Source organism: Empidonax traillii, unplaced genomic scaffold (assembly GCF_003031625.1).
Source record: "Empidonax traillii isolate 1590-97213 ecotype Southwest subspecies unplaced genomic scaffold, ASM303162v1 scaffold83:size2986645, whole genome shotgun sequence".
NCBI classification, from domain to species: Eukaryota; Metazoa; Chordata; class Aves; order Passeriformes; family Tyrannidae; genus Empidonax; species Empidonax traillii.
The window spans coordinates 393,095-405,399 of record NW_020955276.1 but is presented as its reverse complement, the minus strand read 5'-3'; positions in this window follow the sequence as shown (position 1 = coordinate 405,399).

Sequence of the window (12,305 nt, the reverse complement as noted above, 5' to 3'; positions counted from 1 at the left end):
CTCAGGTAAGAGTTACCTGAATTTCCACGAAGTGTTTTCATTTTTCTAAGCACAGGTTGCTTCTTAACAGTCTGCCTTCGGTGGCGGGACACTTCATATGGCTTCTTATGGCCTGAGCGGAGCAGCATTGTGGGAGTATCTGAGAAATACCAATAACCTCAGCTGCCTTTCTTTTCCAGTCCTAAAGCAGGAGTTAGAATTTGTCACAAGACTTCATGTTTCTGTTGAGCCACAAGTTTGCAAATAAAAATTTGATAAATGACAGTTAAAGGAAACAGATAAACTCAAGAAATGTTTGAGTGCTTGCATGACCCAAGCATGTGTCTTGCAAGGCAAAACTGCTGTGTTTCCAGTGATGGTAAATAACAGTAATGTCTACACTTCCACTAAGATGCAGGTTATCATGGATAATACAGTTGTGCTGAAGGAATATATTTTGAAAGAGTTTCCTTTGAGATAAGATATAAGTAGTTTATGTGACCTCAATGTCTTTATGCTTGTCAGTCATACGAACGTAGCTACAGTTTGCTGGATTGAAAAAAGTACATTCATTTTGTCCTTTAGAATACAGTCCAAGATAATTTTCAAAGTATTCATAAGGGATTGAAAATGAGGCTACATAGCATAACACAGCATAATCTGATACTCAGTAAAGACGTGCAGCCATATTGCAATCTTAAACTGAAGTTCAGGAAATTTTGCCTCAGGAATGAGGACTGGAATTTGGAAATTTGAGGAATATATTATAATTATTAAGGGATATCAGTTAGCTTAGATATCCAAAGGAGAGATTCATGTCTAAGAATGGGAGCTACATTGATGAAGAAACCCTGCAGGCAGCTAATAAGGTATCCTGTTGTTGCAAGTTAAATCACGCATTTCAGAAAACCTAAGGACCTCATTTTGGCTTGAAGACAGGGAAACTGAAATTCTGAATTCTACACACTCTACCAAAACCAACTGTTTATGACTACTGCTTATGGCATGTCCAGACCAAAGAAAACAACTAGCTTCAATTCTGTCTAGTATCCTGGTGAATGGACGAAGTGAAGATGGGTACAATTCTTATTGCTGTTCAGCCTTGCACAGAATAACTAAGTATCTGTTGAGCCAGAGAGAACATAGCCCTGACACAAGTGTAATGACCTGTGAATTCACCCAGGGAAGGTGAGGGCAGTTCTGTTTTCTGACTTGGTTTAGTTTCCTGATGCAAAGTTTCACATTAAATATTTACATGAAATACCACAAATTAAAGACTTCTGTCTCTGGCAATTCTCTTGTTACTAAATACAAAGGGTAACTGAGTCCCTTTTTCACTCTCTTTGACACTTTAGTTATAACAACATTCAGTAAAGTCTCTGAAAAGTGAAACATTTATTATAAGGAATGAACTTGCTCTTCCTAGTGAAGATGTCTCATTTTTCAAATGTCTGATAACTTGCAATCAGAGGTAGAAATAAAAGGCTGTCTTCCTTATCCAGCTAAAATTGTTCTGAACGTTGGAAAACCAAACCAAAACAAACAAACAAACAAACAAAACATACAAAAAAACCCACAAAAAAACCCAAAACCACTCTTTGTAGTTTTTCGGTAAGTTCTAATTGCAACCTGGTCTCTGGAAACATCTACTAGAATAGGGCTCTGCGGTGTAAGTGGGCACTAATACTAGCTTGTGGATCTTGAGAGATATTATTGTGCTAGGTGCTCAGTGTTAACAAAGCATTAAGACTTTGCTAGATCTATGAGGCTAAAAACTAGACACTTAATCCCTTACTGAAGATTATGGAAACATAAGTGTAATTCTAGTTTGGCTGCTGCTGATCAGAAGTTCTGAAGATCCTGATTTCTGATTTTTGTCTACATTCATAGTCTTGAGGCTGTGTTGCTGACACTTACCACTGTAAGAGAAGAAGGACAATGATCACAAGTCAAGACTGAAGAATTCCTGAAGAGGGCAGAACAGTTCAAAGACATTTTCAGAAGCATATTTAGGAAGTAGATAAATTCTTAGGAAACTTCCTGTGATGAATGATGGACAGTAACCTTGAAGTTCTAAAGGACTATATTGAAGTTTAATTATTTTGCCTTGTTTAAACAAGAAGGAGATTGAAAAGTCTATTGTACAACTTCACCTCTGTTAGCTCTACAGAACAATTAAAGATCTCTATAATAAATAACAGAAGCTTCCACAGCTTGAATTGCCTCACATATCCCTGAAGACTAAATGACATATAAATATTCTTATTTCAATAAGCCTTTCCTCTCATGAAATGTTCTTCCGTAGATGTTACCTACTCCCACTTCTTTCATTTAGTCATAGTTTTTAATACTGTGTATATCTCCCTATGTCGATTTCTTTATTTTAATGTCTTTTATGCCTATTTCGTCAGCTCTTTTCTTTCTTATGTAAGGTATATACTGCTTGAAGAGGACTAGGAAGATCTGGATACTGTTCTTGGCTGCAGACATGTCTGTCTACCATTATTTTGGAAACTTGGATCTGTTTTGTTTCATTTTGCATCTAAGTATAATGGAGTTAATACTCTCTAAATTGCTGAACCCAAATATAAGAGTACATTTGTGGCCATTGGCAACAAGATCACCCTAAAAGCAGAGAGAATTTTAATTTTTTCCTACTACACAGACCATATAAATACATTTATATGAAAGCAGCAAAGAAAATCTGTTATATAGCCTCTCTTACCCCTTTAGTATTCTTAGTCATCATTCCCTCTTTCACTTAACCCCAAGACACATCTGATCATACAATTATATCAAATTCAGTACATGAAAACAACATTTAAAATTTTGGAATTCATTCACACAGTAGTGTGTTCCAAATATTATTTCATGCTGTATTGGTATATATCGTAACAAGATATGTCTAAGAACATTAAAAGATTAGAACTGTTTTTGTTGAGGGTATTGGATTGCAGCTGTTAGTCCTGCTAGCAAAGATCATAAGTAACTCATCCAGGTTTGTTCCAATTTAATAAAGATTAAAAAGAACTGTTGGCATCCTATAGCTAATAAATAGTGAGGTCATAGTCTCTTTCAAATCAGACATCACAAAATCTATACTCTAAACTAGATACAGGAATATCTAAAAACAAACATAAACTAGATGAAGAAAGAGATTTCAGAAGAAAATTTTACACTAAACAAGCAGTCTGATAACATAATCTTAAATTGAAGCCTATTTAATCCTGCTGTAATCTCCCATTCTTGCTTACCTTATTTTGCCTGTTATTGTCTCTGCTGGGATACTTCTACTCAACAGAGTGCTAGAAGCAGCTCTGTTACAGCGAATTTATTGCCTGAACACAGGGCAGGAAGCCAAGCCTCTGAATAAAAGAAAAGTCTGACGTGGACCTAATCTTCTAGATCTCCAAATACTTTCATTTATATCAACATTCTAATGGCTCTTATTGCTCCTGGAATTCCAGGAGTGTTGGAAACAGTAAGAACAAACTTTTAAATGTCTATTTCTTTAACATATCTCAGAAGCTTTCCAGCCTGGAACTGCATGCAAATTTTTAGCCTGGAGTTCCGTGAAATGCCTTAGTATACTCATAAATTATATTCTCACATTTTGTTTCACTAATGTTGTTCTTGCTATCAGTCATTCTTTCAGGGTTGATCCACATGTGAATAGTGGGTTTACCGTAATATAGGCATATTAAAAGTAGGAGTGTAGCCTCTGTTGCAGGGAGCTCAAAATAAGCTAACTGCTTAAACATTTACGCAGCTATCAAATGGGCTTTGCAGGCATTGCATCAATGGCAATCTTTGGATTGCTTGTGACATGAGTGAACTTGTTAGAGCAGATGTGCTACATTTCTTTGCCCATGAAGCCCAGGTAGTAACTAGGTCTTTCCTTATCAAATTCAGTATGTTCAGCTGGCTTTATCTATCTACGTACATACATTCCTAAGCATTTGCTCATTTATTGGTGAGGCCTCTCTATTCATATTAACTCTTTTTTTTTTTTTTTAATTAGTGAGCCTTGCATTTCTAAAGAAGTGAAACACACTTTTATTTACCTCACTGAAATAATGAAATTCCTCCAAAAACAATGATATTAACATTTTTTTTTTTTTAACTCCCAGAGTTTTCTTAAAATCAAGGAGCTACTGCTTTTATCTGGAATTTCTACATCATGTCAAGAAAGTTCTATATTTCACCTGTGTTTGATTTAGGAAAAGTCTTTTTTAGATTATTAAGCCCTGCTAGGTGGTATAATGCTGTGTTTTAGATTTAGGACGAGAATAGTGTTGATAACACACTAGTGTCTAGTTGTTGCTAAGCCATGTAAGTGCTAAGCACTAAGACAAGGGCATTTCTCCTCCTCACACCACAACACCAGTGAGAAGGCTGGGGGTACATGAAGATGGCAGGAGATAATGCTGGGACAGCTGACCCTGACTGACCAAAGGGATATTCCATACTGTATGGGGCAAAGCTCAGTAATATAAACTAAGGAAAAAGCTGGCTGGGGGCCACTGCTTGGGAACTGGCTGGGCCCCAGTTAGCAGGTGGCTAGCAGTTGCATTATGCATCACTTGTTTTGTACATTTTAATTATTTCATAATAGTTATTTTTATTTTCCCTTCTTTTTCTGACCTTTTAAACTTTTGTCTTTATCTAAGATGGTGAACTTTACTTTTTTCCCCTGAATTCTCTTCCCCACCCTGGGGTGGCAATGAGGCAGTGAGCAAGTGGCTTGTGTGGTGTTTAGCTGCCTGCTGAATTAATCCCCAACAGTCCCTTTTGGCACCCAACCCATAGGGTGTGAGGGGTTGAGATAACAGAAGATGTCATGAGAGCATATTAAAACATTTTTTTTTTTATAAGCAATTCATTGTATTGGTTTAATAGTCACTGCTCACAACATTGATTTATTTGATCTCAGTGTCATGTGTGTTCTCGGAGTTTCATTATGTAACATCTTACTTGCAGTGTATGTTCCCTGTTGTGCTATTTATCACCTGGGGTTAGGGTTATAATGTTGTTGTACTTTGTAACACAGGTTAATGATATGATGAAATTCCTGTCGTCAGGACTGCAACGTGCATGCACCCGGCATCACCACCATGTCTGCACGGTGGGAGGCGCCTTGCTGGAAACAGCCTTTAATTGCACCATCTGCCTGCTCCCCTGGGAAAGCCTCCCCATGGGCAAGACGCCCTCCTCCGTTCTCCCCTTCTCCTCCAAGGGAGTTACAACAGCTCTTGGGAAGTCTCAATATCCTCAGCGTGTTCAAGCCAGCATGTTTGTATTGATGTGATGCATGATTGTGTTTCAGGTCTTGTGTAAGGCTTACACAACTACATAAGAACATCACCCACAGATCTGCCCCAAGGATAGTTGTAAGTGACAGGGTGTGTGGGATGGTGTGGACAAGTGCCTAGGACAGTGGGCACCTCCAGTGTTTAGGAACTTCACCTCTGAACAAGTGCAGAATCCAGAAAATCTAGTAAAATACCTGGAAAAGGTGAGCTGTCACCCTGGTAATTCTCGAGAGACCCAGATGACTGCAATATGCTGGGGCCTGGCCCAGGCTGACCGAGCCCTGTTCACCAGTGCTCAGTGCTGATGGTGGGGAGGGAAAGTCTCCAGGTATGACATGACAACAGAGCAATTGCTCCACAATTGAACCAGAGAACCAACCTGTGCCAGCAACAGCTGCCCTTGTACACAAGAAGAAATACTGGAAGTGGAATTCAGCTCATTCAATAAGGGATGAAGGTACTGCTTCTAAGAGGAGCAGAGGGAAGAAGTGGATGAGGCATACTACTCCAAAGTAGGGCCATCACATGAAGAGGAGGAGGAAGATAGGTGACTACTGCTTGAGAAAGAGTCAGAACTCTTAAATAGGGAAGAGCCACCCAATGATTCCTATCACTGAGTGAGGTGCAGGATAGGTGAAAGGATTTCTCCTGTCAGCCAGTTGAGTACATTGGATACTCCAATGCTGGGATGACAGGGCCAGTAGCCTGGAATTAATGAATAGGGAAGCCAAGCAGCTGGGTTCATTTACTAGGGAATGGGGCATTGATGAAGTGACTGGAAAACAGGCCCTCAGCCTCTGAAGACTGCTCTTGTCAGGCATGTATGAAAGTTATCCTTTCAAGGAAGATGTTATATATCACACAGGCAAGAGGACCACCATGGAGAAAGGTATCTGGTACCTGAGGGAATTAGCCATGCTGGAAATTCAGTACTAACTGGAGTCAAAGCAGCAAGTGATGTGTCTTGGTTTTACTGACGATGCGTGACAGGTTACGGAACCTCTGATGGCATAGAAACTCTTCCCTCTAAATCAAGAAAAATTTTGAAATTATGAGGTGTTTGAGTGGAGTATGAAAACGAATAGCAGTTTTACTAAAAACAGAGAACAAAGCAGAATAAAACAAGGATCAAGCAATAACAGAACATGTCACCTGAAATCACTCTTTCACTTCTGCTCCACCAAGGAGACAATGCAGTCTCAGATCAGTCCCAAGGTCTCACTGTAGCTGGGGCAGGGTCACGGCTGCACGAGCAGCAACAGTGGTGGTGGCAGCAGCCGTGTGGGAGTGGCAGCTCCGGCCAGAGACACTGAGGGTCTGGCGGCTGCCACCTGGCACTGAGGTGGTGGTGGGGTGGCTCAGGGGAAGCAGTCCCAGGCACCAAAGAAGACCAGCCCTGTCATGTTAGCAGCTTTATTCTGCTTTATTCTGCAGCTTTATTCACAGCATATTTCCCAGCAGGAGCCCTTCTCCCTCCTCACACCCTGGGGGGAAAGGGGGTGTCCCCCTGCGCTTCTCCATAACCATGTGATGCTATGGAGAAATTTAGCTAAACCATAGCATGGTGGCACCATCAACATTGCCAATATGTTTTTCTCCATTCCTTCAGTGGCAGAGCGTAGGCCACAGTTTTGTCACAGTTGCCTCCACTACCTGGAGTGGCGTCCAGGAAACCTGGAACTGAGTGCCCTGGAGGTGGAAACACAGCCTTACCATCTGCCATGGACTGATCCAGCTGCACTGGAACAGGGAGAAGCTCTAGAACACATGCAATTCATACCATCATGTGAGGCAGTACAGCAGAAGTAAGTTTTGATAAGGGGAAGAAAATAGTCCGTATTCTTCTGAAATATGGTTTTGCCATAAAACAAAGTAAGGTCATGGGACCTGCACAGGAGATCCATTAAAAAAAAAAAAAATGGCAAGAAGGACATCATCAGACCTCAGTGGATGTAATTAATAAGATAACAACAGTACCTCCACCAGCGAACAAGAAACAAACACAAGCTTTTTTAGGTTTTGTAGACTTTGGGAGAATGCACATTCCAAATTGCACTCTGATTGTCAGCCCAGAAGTATAACAGTTTCAAATGGGGCCCCGAGAAACAACAAGCCTTTGAACAAATCAAACCGTAAACAGTTCATGCAGTAGGCCTCAGGCAAGTTGGGCCAGAGCAAGACATAAAAATTGTGCTCTATAATGCAGCTGGGGAGAACAGCCCTACCTAGAGCCTCTGTCAGAAAGCGCCAGGGGAGATTTGAGGTCTACCCTTAAGCTTTGGGACTTGGGGATAGAGAGGATCAAAGGCCTGCTATACTCCAAGAAATAATTGACAGCATGTGAAGGGGTTCAAGCCACTTCAGAAGGGACTGATACTAAAGCACAGCTCCTCCTGGCATCCTCAACTTCCTGTGTTGGGCTGGATGTTCCAAGGGAGGGTCCCATTTACACATATCATGCAACTGATGCTACGTAGAATAAGTGGGTTGTACTGATCACACAATGAGTTTGAATAGCAGACACCAGTTGTCCGGGAATTTTGGAAGCAAACATGGACTGGCCAGACGGCAAATATTTCAGGATATTGCCAGGGGAGGAAGTGTAAGGTTCTGAAAGGGCTTCACTGTACAATAAACCACCATAAAATGAAAAGTAATATGCCCTGCTCACTGATGGGTCCTGTTATATTGTAGGAAAACTGCAAAGATGGAACATTGCTGTTTGGAGTCCCACAAGACAAGCTGCAGAAACTGCTAAAGGACACAACATGAAGGACACTGCTGAAGGTGAATGGAGTCAGTTTACGGAGGAGAAAACTATCCAACTGTCTTTAGACGTTGCTGAATGAAACAAATGGCCCACACTTTACCTCTTTACTGACTACTGGATGCTGGCAAATGTTCTTCAGAAATGCCTACAGCAATGCAAACAGACCAACCAACTGACAGCACAGAGGTAAACCCACCAGGGATGCTGAATTATGGTGAGGTATTGCTTCTCAGGCAGAGAACCTGGTTGTAAAAGGATATCATGTAGATGCTCACACACCAAGAAGTCAGGCCACTGAAGAACATTGGAACAACCAGCAGGGGAATCAGGCTGCTAGGATTGAAGTGTCTCAGGCGGATTTGGATTGGCAATATAATGGTGACTTATTTCTGTTTCAAGGGGCCCATGACACCTCGGGACATCCAGGAAGAGATGCAACATACAGATTGGCTCATGATCGAGGCTGGACACAATCTCCCAAGTTATCCGTGGATGTGAAATATGCACTGCAATCAAGCAGGCCAAGCAGGTAAAGCCTCTGTGGTATGGAGAACCTTGGCTGAAACATAAACATGGGCAAAGGCAAAACTATTCATGAGATGGCTTTCACTCAAGGATCTGGGTGCACTTGATTGGAAATGTGGAAGGATGGGGAAGTCTGATGTGCGTCTCAAAGGGATTTGATTCTGGCTGAGAATAGCCAATGATTATCACTGTATGATGTTAATTGTTGTATAATACTGTATGTCATCACTACTAGGGTTGCTATATGCCATATCAATGGTATTGAAGTAAAAATTGCCCAGCTTAATGAAGAATGAATCTTGAAGAAACTGGGCAAAGTGCAGCAATGATAGAACAGTGGTGATGGAACCAGAACTGGCTTCATTATGCAACAATCCAATACCATGTACTATCTCTCCAGCCCTAAAGGTCTACTATGACAAATGAAGCCCAAAGTCATGGACTAAATTGGCTCAATGGACATTTTAGAGGGATGATATAATATCTGTGTGTATGTATCAAAAGACAGGAAAGGATGCATTGGAAAGAGCATTACATGAATGGTATAGAATAAAGGGTGGATATTGTTCTGGTTTCATCTGAGACAGAGTAAATTTTTGCCTTAGCAGCTGGTATAGTGTGTATAGCTGTGTTATGGATTTAGGATAAGAACAATGTTGATAACACACTGATGTTTTTGTTATTGCTGAGTAGGGTTACACTAAGCCAAGGACTTTTCAGGTTCTCACACTGCCACACTAGCAAGGAGTCTGGGGCACAAAAAGCTGGGAGGAGACACAGCTGGGACAGCTGACTCCAGCTGACCACAGGGATATTCCATACCCTATTGCATCATGCTCAGTATATAAATTAAGGGAAATGCTGGCCTGGGGCTGCTACTTGGGAACTGGCTGGGGATCAGTTGGTGTGGGTGGTGAGCAACTGAACTGTGCATCGCTTGTTTTGTATATTCTATTCTTTTACCATTATTAGTATCAATATTATTATGTTCCCTGCTGTTTCTGTCCTATCAAACTGTCTTTATCTCAGCCCATCAATTTTACTATTTTTCCCCTCCATTCTCTCCCCCATCCTGGGGGTTAGTGAAGGGTGGTGGTGGAAGTGAGCGTGCAGCTGCTTGCTATTTAGCTACCTGCTGGATTAAACCACGACAAGGACAAATGCAATGAAAAATGTATGAGATGGCAAATTGTTTTATAATTGTTTTAATGCAGTTGTTAAAAGGTTATACTGAGTCAAGATCCAAAGGTGCTTGGCAGCTGCATTTTTTGGTAGGGAGCAGATGGATCCAGGTTTTAAGATATAGACTGTATATCACATGAACCACGCTTGCAGGCTGCATATGTACCTGGGCCATGAGGTAGAATTCCAGGTTTAAGTGAAGTGTTTGTTGTCCTTACAGCCACAGTACAGAATAATTTCTTTTTTTAAATGAACAACTGTGTGAACATATAGTTTGTACTCTATGTTTAATGCACTACACTAGCACTGCTCTAAAAGAGCAAAATGATAACATATGCCATCAGGTGCCATCAAAAAAAAAAAGAAACTGTCTTAAACTAATTATAACTGATACAATGGGTTTTCTAATATCACATGCTACTGCATGAATAACATTTAGCATGCAGTAAATACCAGCAAATACATTTTATCAGCCAGTTAATCTGCAAATAATTTGCAGGAGACCTAATTCAAAGTATCTCAAGCTGGAACAAAACTGAAACACAGCCAATGGACTGCACCAGACAAAAAGATCAGAAATAAAAACTAATTTCTAATTCTTACTCTAGTGTATAGTCAGATTCACACTGGTGAAAGTTTAATCACAAATAGTGTAAAGTAAGCCTATCAAAAGCATTTTCAGTAAAAGTGATTGAACACATTAAAACAGAAGTGAAAGGTAGGGTTTTCAGATTTAGGAGATGTCAGGTCAAAAAAAACTTGCTCTAGTTTTGAATACAGGTCTTTTATTAAAGTATCCAGTGACTTACTAATAAGAAATACTGATTGTATTTTCATTGTATCAGAATATATATTGACATTTGTATAAGAAGTTCCTGTTTTTCTTCACATTGAAGTCTTTCTCCCCCAAAGGCATAAGATACCAAACCAAATATATAGCAGTAATTTATTTTGTTACTGATATAAACTGACATGGTAACCTATCAAGACATTTTTTTCTTGGAAACTGTTGGGCTTTTTTAATATTCTAAGAACATTATAACATAAGCATTTAACTTCCAACTTTATCTTGCTTTGCATTCTGTTAATACGGCATGCCAAATACATATATAGGACTAAACGGAGTCTACTGCAGCCTATCTATTGCTCCCAGGACTTCCAAACTGTCATTAAATAATTCTGTTCTACTCTACAGTGAAGACTTCGACTCAAAACATCAGGCTCTTATTTAAACCTCCACATGTTTCTGTATACAACAGAAGCCTAATGACATAATGATTTTTTGGAAACTTGTTCTTAAAAACATACACACAAAAGTGAAAAATGGCACTGTACAAATGAAAACTGCTTCTGCTTCAATGCCATTTTACTACTTTTTAACACTTCTTGAGGTCTAGAGTTTTTACACTGAATGTTACTGTAGAGGCTTTTTACTCAGTATGGGTTACATTATTTTTGGTCCTTCCAGGAATAAGAGAAGGATGATGCCTCTTGAACTTGAGATCACAGAAGAGTCCTCCCTGTAACTTGCTAGGAGACATACAGGACCACAGAATGGGTTCAGCAAAAGAGGTCCACTGCACACCAAAATATGGAAGCCATGCAAGGAGTGACTGAGGTCACTTGGTTTGTTCAGCCTGGAAAAGACTGAGGGGAGACCTCATTGGAGTCTAGAACTTCCTTGTGAGGGGAAGTGGAGGGACAGGCACTGATCTCTTCTCTGTGGTGACCAGTGGGAACCATATGAAGCTGTGTCAGGGAAGATTTATGTTGAATATTAGGAAAATGTTCTTCACCCGGAGGGTGGTTGGGCACTGGAACTGGCTGACCAGAGAAGTGGTCATAGCACTAAGCCCAAGAGAGCTCAAGAAGCATTTGGATGAAACTCTCAGGCATATGGTGTGAACTCTTGGGGTGGTCCTGTGCAGGGCTAAGAGTTGGACTTGATGATCCTTGTGGGTCCCCAGAATATTCTATGACTCTATGTTTCTAACACCCTGTGGTACTATAAGCCATGGACTTCAACTGCAAATAGAGGAGAATTTAGAGGCTGTCAGGATATCTTCTTGAACCATGGTAGTATGTCTTTATTACATGCAAAATTGTTGTGAAGCCTCCATCACTGAAGATAGTCAAAACCCAAATGAACAAGGCCCTGATCAAGCAGTTCTAGTTGTCCCTGCTTTGAGCATGGAGGCATGGAGGCAACAGACATGCTGTTTCAACCTCAATTATACTATGATTCTGTGAAATCAATATTAATGAAATACTAATTTTTATATTAATTAACTTCTTTATTCTGACTTTTCTGTATTTCCTACTTGGAAAGAATTGTATTTTCTTTTTAAATGTAGAATCAGAACAGAAGTACAAATGAAATGTGGTTGGATGAGACTGAAGACTCTTACATTTAAACCAAATTTTAGTGATAGTTTCCTGCAACTTTTTGACAACACTCCAAAACAAGAATCAGTGTTTTTTTCAGGTAATCCTTTTAATTTATACTTTTCAAATATTGCCCAGACTTTCCACTATTC